At 53.0% G+C, this 16,010-nt stretch overlaps 1 protein-coding gene across 7 annotated transcripts in view; it reads right to left on the bottom strand.

The window, feature by feature from the left end:
• The window catches only part of ZFAND6 (zinc finger AN1-type containing 6), a 54,544-nt gene that overhangs the window by 19,525 nt on the left and 19,009 nt on the right, over window positions 1-16,010 (bottom strand). The window contains exon 2 of one of the 7 annotated variants that reach the window (XM_044230985.1): window positions 12,055-12,215. The exons of 5 other annotated variants lie outside the window; for them this stretch is intronic. The gene's annotated coding sequence lies outside the window, so the exon portion shown is untranslated. Of the gene's footprint in view, window positions 1-206; window positions 227-12,054; window positions 12,216-16,010 lie in introns of those variants that run through there. One more of the 7 variants, XM_044230990.1, reaches the window with a different exon arrangement.

Below are 16,010 nucleotides of genomic sequence, written 5' to 3' on the forward strand. Positions count from 1 at the left end.
AACACATTTCCTTACACTCTCCTCAGTGCCCCGTTCTCATACTACTTCTGCTTTCGTTACTCTAGAATTGCTCCAGAAAGGAGCGCTAGACCTAGCCGGCGTGTCGTGGACATAATCTACCGCAAGCAACGCACTTTCCCTAGAAAGTGAGCTGCGTGGGGGCAGCCTGGCATCCGTCTGACCCCCAGCTCGGCCGTGTTTCTCACCTGTCACCGCCTGGACACGCTCCTAAACTTGTCCGAGTCTCCACTCCCCAGGAGGGCGCGCGGAGCCCGGGGAACCCGATGACGTCAGACCGCGTCTCCAGGAAGTCAGGAAGCACAGAGCCCGGCACAGGGCAGAGCTCCGCAGCGCTCTTCTCTGCCGCGCCTGAAGGCACCGTGCCCTCCGCCCCCGGCCGCTGGAAGCCGGCTCCAGCCCGCCACACTGCTCCTTCCTTGGTGAAGGCCCTCTGCTTCTGCAACGCCTACAACCCTCTCGACCTCAGGCCGACTTCTTCTGGGTCCGCTGCTGCCTGCCTCGATCCCCCTCCGCTCTCCCCCTAAAGCAGCACGGGTCCTTCTGGGGCACTTCAGCAGGACATCACCCAAGTGCTCTCTCGCAGACGCTTCCTTTCCCCCTGAACCCTAAGTTTCTTTTTCAATCCCTTTCCCTGTTACAAGATTTTACTTATTTGAGAGACAGAGCATGAGCAGGGTGAGAGGCAGAGGCAGAAGGAGACTCCCTGCTGAGCAGGGAGCCCGACACGGGGCTTGATCCCAGAACCCCAAGATCATGACCCGAGCTGAAGGCAGATGCTCAACCGACTGAGTCACTCAGGTGCCCCCCAACCCCCTTTATGCCTGATATGCCCTAGGTCAGCTTGTCTTCCCTGCCGTGGCTTGGGCCGGTGCCATCTAGTTCACGTGAGGGTTGCGGTGTGGGGGGAACTATATATTCATTCTTTCTGAGCCAATAAGTAACTCCTCATTTCTAATAGATGAGGTTGCATGGCTCTCATCGGTTGCTTTCTGCCCAAGAATGTTTAAATCAAGGGTTGTCAAATTTTCCTGTGAATGACCAGACAGTAAATGTTCTGGGCTTCAGAGGCCACACGGTCACCGTTAAATCCATTCAGCTCTGCTGTCCCGCAAAACCCGCCAAGCAGCACTTACACCAATGAGCAGGGCTGAATTTCAAAAACACTATCTATGGTTACGGCCACAAAAATTTGCATTTCTTAGAATTTTCACATCATAAAATGTTACTCTTCTGATTTTTCCCCCAACCACTTAAAAATATGAAAACTATTCTTAGCTCTTGGGCTGATGAAAAAACTAGGTGACAAGCCCAAAGTCCACTTGTCCCTTAAATGAGCAGGTGACTTCAGGGCATCACCACGGACGAGGCAGGGGGGCAGGCGGACACAGGACTCCGGCAGAGGCACTCCACCGTGCGGTTCCTCATCCAAACCGAATGTAAACGTTAAGTATTATTTGCTCTTAGTAAAGTTTCGTCTCTTAACTAAGCATGTGTTTACCCGCCAGGAAGGGAAAGGACTGGGAAAGGCGTGTCTCGTCCACACCGGCACCTCGCGCGGGGTTTACACAGAGAGGTGCCGCGATGACGTGGACGGAGGCCGAACCGCTCCTGGTACGAACGTGCCTCTGCCCAGCACGCGGCCCGCCACTCACCGCGCTGCCTGAACCGCGGCGCCAGCAGCTGCCCCGGGCAGACACCCGCACTCCTGAAGCGGGTAGTTCTGGTGTGTCTAGCACGCTCTTCCCTCAGCCCTTCAGGTAACAGAACCTCCCCCGTGGGGCAGAGCATGCCGTCTGGCTGGGGCACGCCTAGCCGCCCCCTCCAGGGCCCGTCGGTCCTCTCTGGACTTAACCGCGCTGCTGGGAAAGAGGCCGACCACGTACACTTGGGGGCTGGGGCTACGCTCGTCACAAGGGAGAGTCTCCACACAATTAAAATCGGGTAAGCAAAGTCCAAATGGGAAGGGAGGGAGGAGCCCAGATCAAACCGGGACTGAGCTCTGGCATCCACCTTGCTGAGGGCAGCTCCGCCTCGGAGACTCCGGTTACGGAAGACAGATCCTGCTCTTGCCTTCGCTCCATCTGGGCTGCTGTCACTTGCAATTCACAGTCCTTAGGAAGGTTAGAATCTGGTGACCCTGTAAAACCCCTCCAACTTCAGGGCATATCAGAATCAGTGCATATCAAAATGAAGGTACTGCATTAGTCCAAGTGAGATGTCCTTGACAGGGAAAAAAACAATCCCAAGAGTTCCTAGTACTTATCATTCTTTTCACAGAGAAAAATATGTAAGTGGTTGGGGGGGGGGGCTGGGGCGGAAGGGACAAGTGGGGAATGACACTAAGGAAGGCACTTGAAGTAATGAGCACTGGGCCTTCTACACGACTGATGCATCACCGACCTCTGCCTCGGAAACGGACAATGTTTCCGTTGATTGACTAGTTAATTGAATTAAATTAAGTTAATTTAGTTTATTTTATTAATTTATTAATTTAATTTATTAATTAAGTTAATAGTTAATTAATAGTTAATTGAATTAAAACACAAACCCTGTATGAGTCCCAGCTGTAAAGCTTGAACTTTCACAAACTGAACACTGCCACTGGCACCCGCCTGAGAACCAGATCACCGCCAGGACTCTCCAAATGCGTCCTCACGCCCTGTCCCAGGAACCCCCCTTTCTCCCAAGTCACTGTGCCGGCTCTGAAACCTCTCTTCCCGCTCCCCAACTTTTATAACGGGGACTGCCCAGTGTGTACACATCGTTGCTGAGCTCCCGCCGGCGACCGTGTCCAACCGCAGTCCCTTCGTTCTTCCTGCTCGCTCGAGCACCTGTGCGCACGAACTGCCCTCCGCTCTGACGCCCAGAGGGCGCGGGGGCTTTCCGGCTCACGAGCACGACAAATACTGGTGAACACGACTGCGCGTCTTTTGACCGACACACATACGCATTCCTGCGGACTCTGTACACACACACAAAACAGGAGTGTCGGGTCGCAGGGCACACACATATCCCGGTTTTTGAAGGTTTGTGTCCTGTCATTCCTACTTCTCGGAAGACCTATATCAGCACCTGTTTTCGTTGAGAAATTTGAAGATGACTTTTGCTTTTCTTGAGAAAAGGCACGAAGTGGAAACAGCGCTCAGAGTTTACTGTGCAGCAAGCCGTCTCAGGGGTAGTGTGCACCCCTGTCGCGGGAGGGGTCCCCTGAGCCCCTTCCCGCACCACCACACGCAGCAGCTCAGCATCCAGCCGCCACGGCCTGGGGCCTGGAACCGCGTCTGTGAGCACCCGAGCTTCGTCTTGGTTTACGGCGCGCACGCATCAGCAGTGTGTCCTGCCGTACCAGAAGAGCCCAAGCGAGAGGATTTTCTGGGTCTGGAAACGCCCCAAGAATCCTCCGCATGAATTCACGGAAACGGCGTCTTCAGAGCAGCCCATTTGGCTTCCAGTAGGTTTCGTGGGCTCGCTCTGCGTGTGGACGGTGGGGAGCCCGCTTGTGTTCGCCCTCGGCCGGCACTGCACCGGTTTCCCGAAGTGGTCACACCCGTCCACACGCTGCTGACAGCGGAGACGCAGTCCAGCTACTCCACACCTCACCAGAACGGGCCACAGTCTGCTGCGCTGGGCTGAACGGTGTCCCTACACACATCTGCGTCCTCACCCCGGAACCTGGGAACATCACCTTCTAAGAGGGGGTGCTTCCCCTGGATTTCCTTGGTGGCCTCAGCTGCAAGGGGCGGAAGGAATTCTGCCACAGACGCCCGGAGAGGGGAGCGCAGAGCTGGAGGGAGGAGGCTGCAGCCGGCAGGATGTGGAAACGAGGACGGCCTCTCCGGGGGCGCGGCACTGCCAACACCCAGGCTTGGACTCTGCGCCTCCAAAGCCGTGAGAGACGGAACACGCGCGGTGCTAAGCCTCCCGTCGGAGGCAGCTTGTCTCGGCAGACCGGAGAACCAGCGCGTGTCCTTCCACGTGGGGTGCCCTCTCGGCCGTGCCGCGATGCCGCAGCCGTCTCGTGCTTCCCACCGTCAGGAAGGCGAAGGCCGCCGAGCACGTCTGCCCCGCGTACTGGCGAGTGGGGGTCCGTCCTCCCGCGGAAGCGCCTCCTGGGGACTGTTAACAGTCCTGAAAGCTGTCCCCTGCGCTCAGTGACTGGGTAAGGCTGCGCCTGGCTCTCTCGTGCTCCGATCACCCATGGCACAAGGAGAGGCCCAGCCGAGTCGCCGAGGCCTCTGGCCAGGAGCCGTGTGAGTGGGCGCGGGAGCCGGTCCTCCAGCCCCACCGCATCGTCAGAGGACTGCAGCCTCACGGGGGACCCAGCGCCTCAACGACACGGCTCCGCCTCCCCCTTATTCCCGACACCAACTGTGTGAGACCATCCGCTGGTTGTCACGTCGTTCAAGTTTTGAGGCACTTTGTTCCGTGGCAACTAACAGCGTGACTTGAACGTCGTCCCCCGCTTCTGTTCTTTCCTCTGCAGCCTATTTCCAACACGGCAGCCTGAGTTCCCGTCGGGATCTGGAGCCCATCACACTGCCGGCCGGCTCAAAATCTGCCAGCCGCTTTCCAATGACCCCGAGCCGACGCCGAACTCCCCGCCATCGTCGGCTCCCCCCCCGGCCTGGCCACACGCCGCCGGCGGCACCAGGGCTGCTCCCGTCTCGAGGACTTCGCACTTCTGACGTCCACCCCCCAGACATCCTTCCGAGCGGGCTCCCTCACCTCCCTCGGGTCTTTGTTCAAATGCCACCCTTTCCGGGAGGACTTCCGTTACCTATTACTTCCCATTACTCTATTTAAAATCGCCCCGGCGTCTTCCATTAGCCCTGCGGTTTCACTTTGCTTCAACGCCCTCAATTTCAGTCTTAGCTTACTATTAAATTACACTTACTTCCCCCTACTAAGATGAAAATCTCAGTAATGACAGGGATTTTGTCCACTTTGCTCACTGCTGCTTGAGTCACGTTTGGCACGCGGTGGGCAGGCCGTGTCTGGGCAACGCACGCCCGGGCGAAGCGGCCTGCCGCCGTGCTAGCACAAAACCCGGAGTGCTCAAATACTGACCCCAGGGCAAGAAACAGAAACAAACCCTGTCTGAAAAAAACTGAATTTGCTGTCCGGGAAGAGATCGAAGTCTGCCAGCGGGGGCCACGACATACGCGTGCGCCGTGTGGGCACCGAACCCGCATCACCAGCACCGAGCGTGGCCACGCCTGTGGACGTCTTCTCCACTTCAGTCGGCTCAGAGAGGGCTTCGCTTAGCGATCTCTATGCAAAATGTTGTAATTCTGTAACGAAACTTAAGCTGCCCTCAATTCTATGTTCTCAAACTGACTAAGGTTCCACAGCGCATACCTTAAACAATCAAGACACAGGTATGATCTGCACAAAGCCCAATCCCTTTCTTTGCAAAAGGCAGGGAGGGGACCCACTCATAGTTTCCCACTGGGCTCCACATTCATGGGCTTTCGTTAGTTTTTCTTCTCACAAAAACTAATACAAAATACACTCTTTGTATATCAAGAGCCACATGCAACACCCCTTTTCAAAATTCTCTCCTCTTTGACCTTGACGCTTGTAACCTGGTCAGCAGCCTGCGCCTCTTGCTCTGCCCCAAAGCCTTCTCAGGCCGCTCCTCTCCTAATGCAAATCTCCAACTCGGCTTCCGGTAGCTGTAAGTGAATCTCCCCCCCAGATTTCTTCTGCGTGACATGGCCAACCTCCACATTTCAACCTCCCCTGTTACCACTGAAGCTCTACAACCTTTTATGTGAGTAACTGGCTTTACTACTTCCTTTTATGAACATGACTCGTACACTACTTTCTGTACCAAACACTGCAGAATTTCACACATATCCACTCCCCGAGTCCTCAGAACTACTCTGTGAAGTGGGGGCTGGCGCCTTCCTCCTTCCGCAGAGGAGAGAAGCGAGGCCTGGAGAGGTCGGGCCCACAGCTGCAGGCCACATAGTGGGTTAAGGGACGGAGCTGAGCCACCCCGGGCTGTCGGGCTGGAGCCCGTGCTGTCAGAGGTTCCCAGGGCTTCTCTTCAGACCCGTGGGGGACCCTGGAGGTCCTGTGGCGGAGGTCAGACGTGGACTTGCTCTTTGTTTGTGCTACGGTGCCGACAAGCCGTGCAAGAGCAGCGGCCACACAGCCGGAGCCTCCGAATGACAGCAGGCGTCCCCGTGTCCTGCTCACCTCCACGGTCTTCACCCGCAGAGTCTCACAATAAGAAAACACACGTTCACTTACGAGTCTTCTGGATGAGGCCATAAAACTCTGGACGTTATTCAGTCTTATTACCGATGACACTTCCTCGTGTTCTCCGTCGCTGACACTCCGCACCGCAGAGCAAGGTCTTCCGCGTGCCCGTTTCCCTGCCACACGCCACCGTCCCAGTCCGCACACGGCCCAGCACTCCGGGTCTCATCTCAGGGCAAAGCCTTGTAAGGAAACACATCCACACCGATTCCAGGAAAAGAACGGACAGTGTCGTACAGGAATCAACGCCGTTCTTTAATATGAACTGAAATACAAACGATGAGTAGATAACGTGGCCGGTAAGGACTGAGAGTAACGTAGAAAAGAAACATATTAAATACACACGCCAATTACTTAGCGTGTTCAGGGTTGTATCCCCAGCAGTGCCGATAAGGGGTTGCTACACATTTTTTCTAAAGACAACGACTTGGGCTGTACCCTACGACAGTCTGTCACGACCACTCAGTTCCACGTTTGTAGTGAGAAAGCAGCTGCCGACATTATAAAAACGGACGGGCCTAGCCGTGTTCTAAGAGAACTTTTGTTTTCAAAAAGAGGTTGCAATAGGGCGTGTCTGGCTTGCGGGCCACAGTGTGCCGGTCCCAGTTCTAGATCAAGCGCCAGGAACATGGGAATTCTCAGACAGACGCTGGATGAACAAGTGAATGATTTCCAAAATGCTTTAGGTGGCACATTATCAGGAAAGAGAGCAAAATTATCCAACACTGAGTCCTTTTCACTTCCTTTTGCCACAGCTCTTCGGACAAGGCTGTCCGGCTTGATACAGTTCTTGCGGTGCCTCCTGATCCGTCAGGACCTGGTCAGCCAGAAGTTAGGGGCCAACTCTGCTCTCAGTGATCAACAGATGCGTGAGGACAGGAATCCTCCTGTGTGGTACGTGCACAGATGTCACGACGACATGCAAAATGACAGTGACGATGAGCCCCATCAGCCGCAAAAACTCAACGCTAAGCAGCAGACCAAAATCAGGTTTGGTGCTCTCCTCCCACGGGGCTTTCAACAATACACAGATGCTCCAACGACGGCCGGCGATTCCCGACGCGGATTCTCCGTCTTCTGCTAGAAGGCACTACACGGGGGAGTGGGAGGTGGGGTGCTGTTAACAAAGACACGGGGAGACAGGCCTAACGACGAGTCCTCGCCAGACAGCAGCACCCGCGCAGGGCGGCCTGCCCTGGACTGCGGCACAGTGGACGCAACGGGACGGACGATCTCGGAGCTGGCTCTGACTCTGCCGCCTTCAGCTCAGATCAGGGGTCCGGTTCCCCGTGTTGACGTTTCGTGATGACCCGTCGTTTTTAACTCGCAGGACTCGGGGACAGCATGAGAGACCATGACTGCAGAACACTTTGTGCCCCGTGAAGTGTGACACAAACCTCCGACTCAGCGGCTCCGGCGAGGCCCCTGCGCGGTGCCGCGTGCTGGGGGCAGTGGCCGTCATCGCGCCAAGACCCCACACTGGCCGCGGATAGCGGGGGCTGGCACGCAAGGGGCGCCCTCCCCACACACCGCGAGCGCCTGCCAGCAGAGCCCCGAACAGCCCTCGCCGCCGCCCGATCTGAGCCCGGGGGCCGCCCGACTTCCGGAGCACAAGGGACGGCACGCGGTTTCTGGGACCCCTCTCACAGGCTCCTGAAAGGACACACGCTATTCCAGACAACTGCCAGCCGAGAAGCCACCGAGGGCTCATCCTTAGTGTCCCGAGCGTGCGCGAAGGGTAACGGCAGGCCGTGTCTCACCAGGGCGGCGACTCCCCGGGGCCCAGGACGGAGCTCTGGAGGGGAGAGCGGATCTGCGTGCGGACGGGCAGGCCACAGGGAATCCCGTCCCCTGGCATGGGCAGGAGGGCACCGCCAGCAGGTCACGAACGTCACCACCATTGCTTGTGGACCTCCCGTTGCTCTGAAAAGGATTTCGGGCGACTTTAAGTGTTCGTGCTGTATGACATGGGAAGCAAAATGGTCTGTTTCAGGGAAAAATGGCAGGAGAAACAAGGAGCGGTCAGGTATGTTGTCAAGAAGCAAAACCCGTGCCCGTCAGGGCACACGTGTGAGTGAGAAGCCGTCCGCCGGACCCCTCTGCCGAGCAGCTAGTACAGAGAAGGCCGTGGCCTGTGAACAGGGAAGATACCTGAAAGGAACAAATCCGGGTGACCCGCTCCAAGTCCCCGGGTCGAGCGCGCGATGCCAGACGGCGAGCCAGTGGGGCGCGGGGTCGAGAGGCCGTCACCCACGCTCTAGAGGTGACCAGGCCACCAGGCCACCAGCCCAGCTCGGAGGCCACTGCCCCTCTGGCTTAAGATCCGCGGCCTAGGTTTCCAGAGGTGGTCATTCCATCTTAAATTCTCCAAAGTTGTTCCCTAAACTAAAAAATCAGGTCAGAAGGCTACTCACTTCAGATGTGTACTCGTAAGCCCTCATGAAGATGCCAGCTCTTGTCGCCACACACGAGGCCCTGTGCTATGGCCTCAGGGGAAGTCTCTCCTTCAGTTCCCGCCGCATCCATACGAGGGAGGTTACAGGATCACACCCCCAAGCTCTGCTTTTCAATCAGTTAAGGAAACTGAAGTTAGATGGGCCAGTCACTGCCTCCCTGTGGACACCCCCCTTTCATACACTCCGCACTGCCCACAGCTCCGAGCGCCTGCTGTCCTGCTTGTGCAACGGGACACACCTCCGGACGAGCCAACTAGACCTGGCTGATCCCCTGACTCCGTGAACCAACCCTACGTCAGCTGTGGGGATGGGGAAGAGGCAGAACACCGCAGCATAAAAAAGACAGCAAGGCCATAAACTTCTTGCAATTCCATAGGGTTTTTTCATTCTTTTAGACTGTCTTTAGTTAGAACCGGTATCTGTCCAACTGCGTTCTGCTCCTTGAAGAGGAGCTAGTGAACAGTGTGTTCCTCTACCACCCAGAACCGTGTTTCTACTTCCTGGTACACCCCCGAGCTCCTGCACTATTTCTAAACATAAAGAGGGAGTATCCGGCTGAAATCCAGACCACTCTGAGCCGTCGGGAGGACCGTCTCACAGAGAGAAACGTCCCCAACAGAACTGCCAGCCAGTCCTTCCTGAGGCGCTCGAGACTCACGTAGCACCACGCCACCGCCCTTCAAGGTGCCCCGAGATCACAAAGCGCTCCACGGCCCCTAAACATCAGAGATGGCCCACTTCACCACGCAGCGGTCACTACGGACAGAACTCAACACTCGGAACACCGCTTGGCCCCCTCACTGCTCCTCTGTGTTTGTAAAAATGTTGTAAGGACTTTTATAAATTGCCTAAAAATCACTTCACTTAACCGGAGGAAGTATACCTAACCTTCACCAAGACTTTTCAAGAAACATTTTCGCCTCCTTTCCTCTTCCTTCGTGGACTTAGGTCTGATGCAAGAGCCCGTTTTTGTGCTCCAGACAAGCAAGAGTGTTGTGTCACCGAGAAACGTCATGTTGAATGTAGCTTCACTACATACCTTCAATGCAAGGCCCTAGAAAACCCGGCGACACCTGCGGCCGCCGAGACTCGGAAGCGGGGCGGGTGCGCACAGCCGGCGGATTTCTCCTCTGCCACCAAGGCAATGGCTCCTGCCAGACTAGCCCGAAGATACCTTACTTCATGGTCTCCAAACGTAGTCCTGAAGCCTTTAAAATGTACTCCTCTGGGGATGAATGTACTACTCAGTGTTCCTCTTCTTGAAGAAGAAACAGAAGTTCAGTAGTAACAATATTTTCCTGGTATTAATGACTCGCTCCCTCAAGATCCCACACCAAATGATAATGTCTGCCTTCCAGATTACAGGCACTAAGGCAGAGAAAGGTTTTAAATCACTTGCTCAAAAAAAACACGCCATGACAAGGGACAGAGTTGGGACCAGACCCCGCACGGCCTCAGTCCTTGCCACGTCACATGGCCTTCCACAGCCCAGCAGCTCAAGGTTAAGGTGCACTGCAAAGGACAGCAGCACAAGTCAGGACGCAGTGACCTGCAGACATTCAGTCACAGACGTGCCAGCAGATCAGTGACAGGGTGACAGCGCGGGGGCAGGGCGAGCAGGGCAGAGGCGAGGCTCTACGGGGCCGTGTGCATGTGCCGCCGGCAGGCACTTCGTGGCCAGCACGGTTCACTCAGTTCTTGGCACCATCCTCTACCTGCGCGGCACCAGACGAACACAGAACGTGCCAAGTGGGGCTCAGAGACGTGCAAGGAGCACCAGAGCCCGGGACCCATCGACCACCGCACAGTGTCCCTTGTCCACCCTCCACGGCTGCAGAAGCTCCTCTTCCCTGCTGTGTGTCCTTTCTGCCCGATCTCATCTTCAAAATCCACTTCGTCCATAGGTTCTGCAGGCTCCCTGCACCTCGAGTTTCACTTCTGGCACTATCTGGAGAGAGGGGAGGGAAGCGGGCCGCGGGTGCCGTGAACAGAGCAGCGTCCGGTTCTGCCCGTGAGGCGCCACGTGGCTCCAACTGGAGAGCTCACGCTCACACTGCAGGCCTTGGTCACCACGACACGAGTAGATTCTAAGAGCTTTTCTTTAGAGTTGCTGAAGGACCAGGAACGAGACAACCCCTGGATGGTCGCACACTGGAACCTTGACTTTTCCGCTGCTCTGAGAGGCGGCCACATACCCTTTACCTCGGCCCTGTGCCCCCTGATCACTTTCACGAGAACAGCCACGCTCAGGGCGCAGTCCTCACGGGCTTCCTGAATGCCTTCTCCTTCGCCGATCCTAAAGACCGTCAACCCTGACTTTCCTTCCACTAAGACATTTGCGATGTGAAAGACAAAGTAAATTCATCTTCATGAAAATACCATTCATTCCATTCCATGTGTCCCCGAACAATTAGTAAGATTTTGTCAAGTTTTATCTAGATGCCCATCACTTTGCTCACATCAATGTCTTGTATTTTAATCACCCTCATCTATACATACCATGTGTTCTTCTAAGGGCGGAAGCCATTCAAAAGTCTTATTCCTAAATCCATGTAGGAAAAAAACACCCCAGTACAAAACAAAAACAAACAAACAAAATAAACAAAACAAAAATAAAAACACAACCAGGGGAGATGGGGGGGGGAAATCAGCTCCCACCCTTGCTGGCCTCAAGTTGATTACTAAGGCAGTAACTTTTACTAAAAGAAAAAGAGAAGAATTTTTTTCTTTAACAGGTACTTAAGATTACCAAAGCACTTTTAAAACATAAAAAGCTGGCAAGTTTAAAAGACTTCCAAACTGCATCTAGGGAACAGGAGTTTATTTATTTGGAAGTATATGCTCTCTCTGGTTCAAAAGAACTATTTAAAAATTACGAAATTTAACTGTAATTTAAATTATGAAATTATTCCCAAGAGCAATTTCCTACATTAATATGTAACATCATATTCCCAAAATACATTTTTATGGTTATCTGGTAAATACAGTAATATAAAATGGCTGAAACCAACTACAAAACAAACTGCAATCTTAAGAATTATAACCTTTTGCTTCACTGTAAGATTAGTAATGCAAATTCCAATGCTTAAAATAATTCTGGAAAAAAAAAAGATGCATGGTCACTAATGATACTTAGCTACGGTTTTTCTCAAAAATATTTTGTAAAATCTACCACCCACTCCACCCTCCGTTTCCTACCCACCAGAAAAAAACCGACCCTATGAAATGTGTCATCATGCTGACTTAAGTGTTTCTTCACTTAGATTTAACTACCCCCAGCGACCTAGGGCTATGCGTTAAGTCTACTCACACAGTTGAGGTTGATGGGCAAACAGCTGTCCTGTATCTCGAGACACACATTAGCCTCCTGCCTTCCCTAGCCTCATAAGCAGCTACTTAAAGTCTGAGTTTTATGCAAGAAAACATTGTAAAGCCTTCAGTGTTTTACCGCAGCAGACTTCAGATTCATTCCTGTAACACATTTAACATGAAACAGAGTTGAGACAGTTAAAATTGACTGTGTACATTTTAATTGTCTAAAATTTTAAGGAGTGCTTTCACTATTATAGCTACATAAAGAGGGCTGTTGAGATAAAATTAAGAAATAAAAACATTTCACTTGCTATTTGACACCAACGTAAAATACAGCAATATGTAACCTTACCAGATTCTTCTTCACCTGGCCCCAGGCGAGGTGAGCAAGAATTATTTTTTATATATAGCCATTCATACCCCAAATAAGCAAAACTAGGTCTTTTTCCACTTCTCTAAAGTTTAATTCATTTAGCATGAACAGCCAGAACTAAAAACGACTGTTACAACCAGACAGTCAATGGGAATGACTTCAATGGCCCCAACAACATTCCCTGGGACCCTCTTGGGTAGGGAGAATGAGATCCTTGGTCCTGTTTCAACCGAAGTAAGAGCCAGGTTTTCTGACATTTACTATGAACGTTTACGGCACATTTACCCACAGATTCACATTTCTCTAGTACCATTACTGCTACAGATTGATCAAGTGTCAGATGGCTTGTCTGGAAAACAGAACTGCATCCGATCAAAATGTCCTTGGGATACACAGGTAACTACTTCCCCTACATGTGTCGCATGGGCATCAAATTTCTACAAAAAGTTTTAGGAAATGCTTTAGCACGTCACAGAGTAAACTTACTATTTATAATAGCCACATGATTTAGAAATACCATGAGAAGTACATCCCAATTTTTAAATCTCACTAACTTTTAAAGTATTAACACTGAAATAAGCTACTATACGTTTGTTTTGCTATAAAAGAGGCCTGTTTATACTCTCCTTATACTGTGCAAAGAAATGACTTGGGAAGTAATTCAAGCCGCATGGAAGCTGTAAGTTGACAGGGCACCTTTCACGCGAGCTGAAGCACGTGTTCCAGAGTGTCCCCCGGCTGCGGCAGAACTTAAGCTTCCTGCGGGAGTCTACCATCAAACACAGCCGCTAACGAGGATGGAACACATCTCGGGCTGTACCACCGGAGTCGGCTTTCTGCGCGGTGACAGCGATAAACGTCTGATGGCTGAGCCCGGTGCAGGAGGCCCCGTCCTGGCGGATTTACACGCACGCTTACTCCTCATTCCACCCTACGAGGTGGGCGCAGTGATTACCAACTCTGTACAGATTATGCACCCTGAGGAGTCTCGAGACGCTAGGAACCTGTTGAAGATCACAGAGCTAAGAGGCAGAGACGGGCCTTGCATCCAGACGTACTGGCCTCCGAAGCCTGGGGCTTAAGATCACAGCAACGGCAGTCCCGTGTCCGGATGAGCCACACGGAGAACGGGCACCCGGACGTGGCTCCCCACGGGAAGGGAGGCGCTAATGAATGAATGCCACCGTGCAACCAACGGGATGGCTACAAGTGCAGGAAGATCTTTTGTCACGAGACGTGACTGTGAGAAACCTAGAGAAAAGTCACAAAGGAGCGCGTTCTGAAGGACCGTTCAAGAGGGCACAGAGCGGGCTTATCTCACGTGGTACAAAGCACAGACTCTGCAGCCGCGCGTGCAAGTCTCGGAAGACGGTTCCAGCTCAACACGAGACCCTCTCGGAAGCGAAGGAACCCAACGGCTGGAGCAGACGCCCTCCAGGCCACGGAGTCCGCGCCGTTCCGTACTTGAACCTCAACCGCCGCCGCAGTGACCAGCTCAAACACAATGACCGTGGCAAGGTCAAACTCACAGTGGGCGCAGGTCTCACAGGGGATCGTGTGCGCCGAGTCTCGAAGTTACTTCCCCACACACGGCTTATTGTGAAAGGAAAACTAATAATGCTTTAAGTGGAAGAACCTGGCGGATACCACCTCAACCGAAAGACCAAAAGTCTAACGGGACACCGCTAACGGGACAGGTGGCCATGCTGTCGCCGCCGCGACGCACGGAGGGGCACACGCGCCAGTGACACAACCTGCCGACGCCACAGCCCCTAAACTGAGTCACAAGGATACGCCGGACAAGCCCAGCTTGAGGGGACTCTGTCAGTAAATGGTCACTCTTCACACAATGCCAACGTCCTAAGAGACAAGGAAAGGGTTAAGAAACGCTCCTGACTCAGGGAGAACAGAGAAGCAGGATAAGTGAACGCAGTAAGGGATTCTGGGCTGGATGCTGGACTGGAGAAAAATCAATGAAGGAAGGACATGTCGGGAGAAAGGGAGAAATCCAAAAGTGGACTGGAGTAGAGAATTCTACCAGATCAGTATTAATTTTCCTTTACTCGGTAACTGACTACCGCTGAAAATCCAAGACTGGCCTTGTCAGAATATGTAAATATGATGTATTTACCTATAAATAAAGGGTAAAGGGGACAGGATGCACACTACCAATGGTCACACAGTTCCGAAAAAAATAATATGATAAAGCGTAAGAGTGAATGTGGCAAAGGGTTAGCAGTGGTCAGATCCTGTCAAGGAGTATATGGGAATTATCTGTATTATCAATGCAACTTCCTATAAATGTGAAAATAAAACCCGAGAAAAATAAATATTTGAAGCTGATGTTCTAAAGATTCTGAATACTTATCAAGTGGGTCATTGTCCCAATCTGATCTCTACATACTCCAAGTCCAATCCGACAGCAATCCAAAGTCATCTGACCACCTAGATAGTGACTTGTCATAGTGCTCGGGTTTATGACATCCCATGCTGGGTGCTGCGTGACACGTGCCATTCCACACTGATGACAGGTTTGACTCCACGGATCTAAGCCCTGTGCATGTCCGCCTCCTCCCGACCGTGTCAGCCTGCCACGGCCTTCCCCAGAGCACAGCACGGTGAGGGAAACAGACCTCTCGCCCCGAGCGACTGCTCTTCACCGGGAACACAGCAGAGGGGATGCCTCCTCGCTGAGAACTCCACGATCAGTTAACTTCTGCTTACAAAGCAGAACCCATGGAGGAGATGAGCGACCAACAACATGCAAGAAAACAGTAGAATAAATGTCCCTCCCCAAACAAATAAAACTCGATGATGCCAATAAAACGCTGACAAAGCACACATTGACTACAGAGCACCTGGAAAGACCAGCGATCAGACGTCAATCACGGAGAAGCTCGCCAGCCCCCAAATGGGTAATACGCACACACTGTAGTGGCGTGAAGCCATAAAATGAAGAGGAAGGAGCACAGAAAACAGCGAGAGGGAACACGGAAAGTGAGAACGGCCCCACGCGAGCCCACTGCTGACACTGCTCGCCTTCCTCCCCGGTGGCTGGCCCATTTCTCCCTCCACGTTCCCCTTCAGTTTAGTCCTCCCCTGTCCTCTAGCTCGCCTACTGCAGGGTCTTTGTGAGACTCGCTGCTGCGGGCGCGGAGGACTACAGCAGGACAATCCGCGTCTTGTACCCATACTCCCTCCCCTCGCTGTCAAGAGGCACAGAGGGGCAGTCTCTCTACCGGGACAGACCGTCCAACAGGTGGCTTGGGAAAGGAATGGAATGACAGCAGCATCACTAGCTCCCAGTCGAACAAAGAAGGCAGGAAGTGGAGGGGTAGAAAACCAGCCAATTTAGAAAGTCAAGGTGGAGCAAAGATGACCGGGGAAGAAGGGATGAATTTCAGTCTCTCACAGTCAGTATACTCCCATCAGGCCGAAGCGCCCCGTGCACAGCATTTACTGTTCTTTAGCTAATTCCAGATCAGCTCTGTTACAGAGCCTGGCGTCCTCTGGGGCAGGCTCCCTATCAGATTAATCCCTGTAACCCAACAGCAAACACCACCTTGTTTAAAGAAGGCACA

This window comes from Neovison vison, chromosome 13 (assembly GCF_020171115.1).
Source record: "Neovison vison isolate M4711 chromosome 13, ASM_NN_V1, whole genome shotgun sequence".
NCBI lineage: Eukaryota > Metazoa > Chordata > Mammalia > Carnivora > Mustelidae > Neogale > Neogale vison.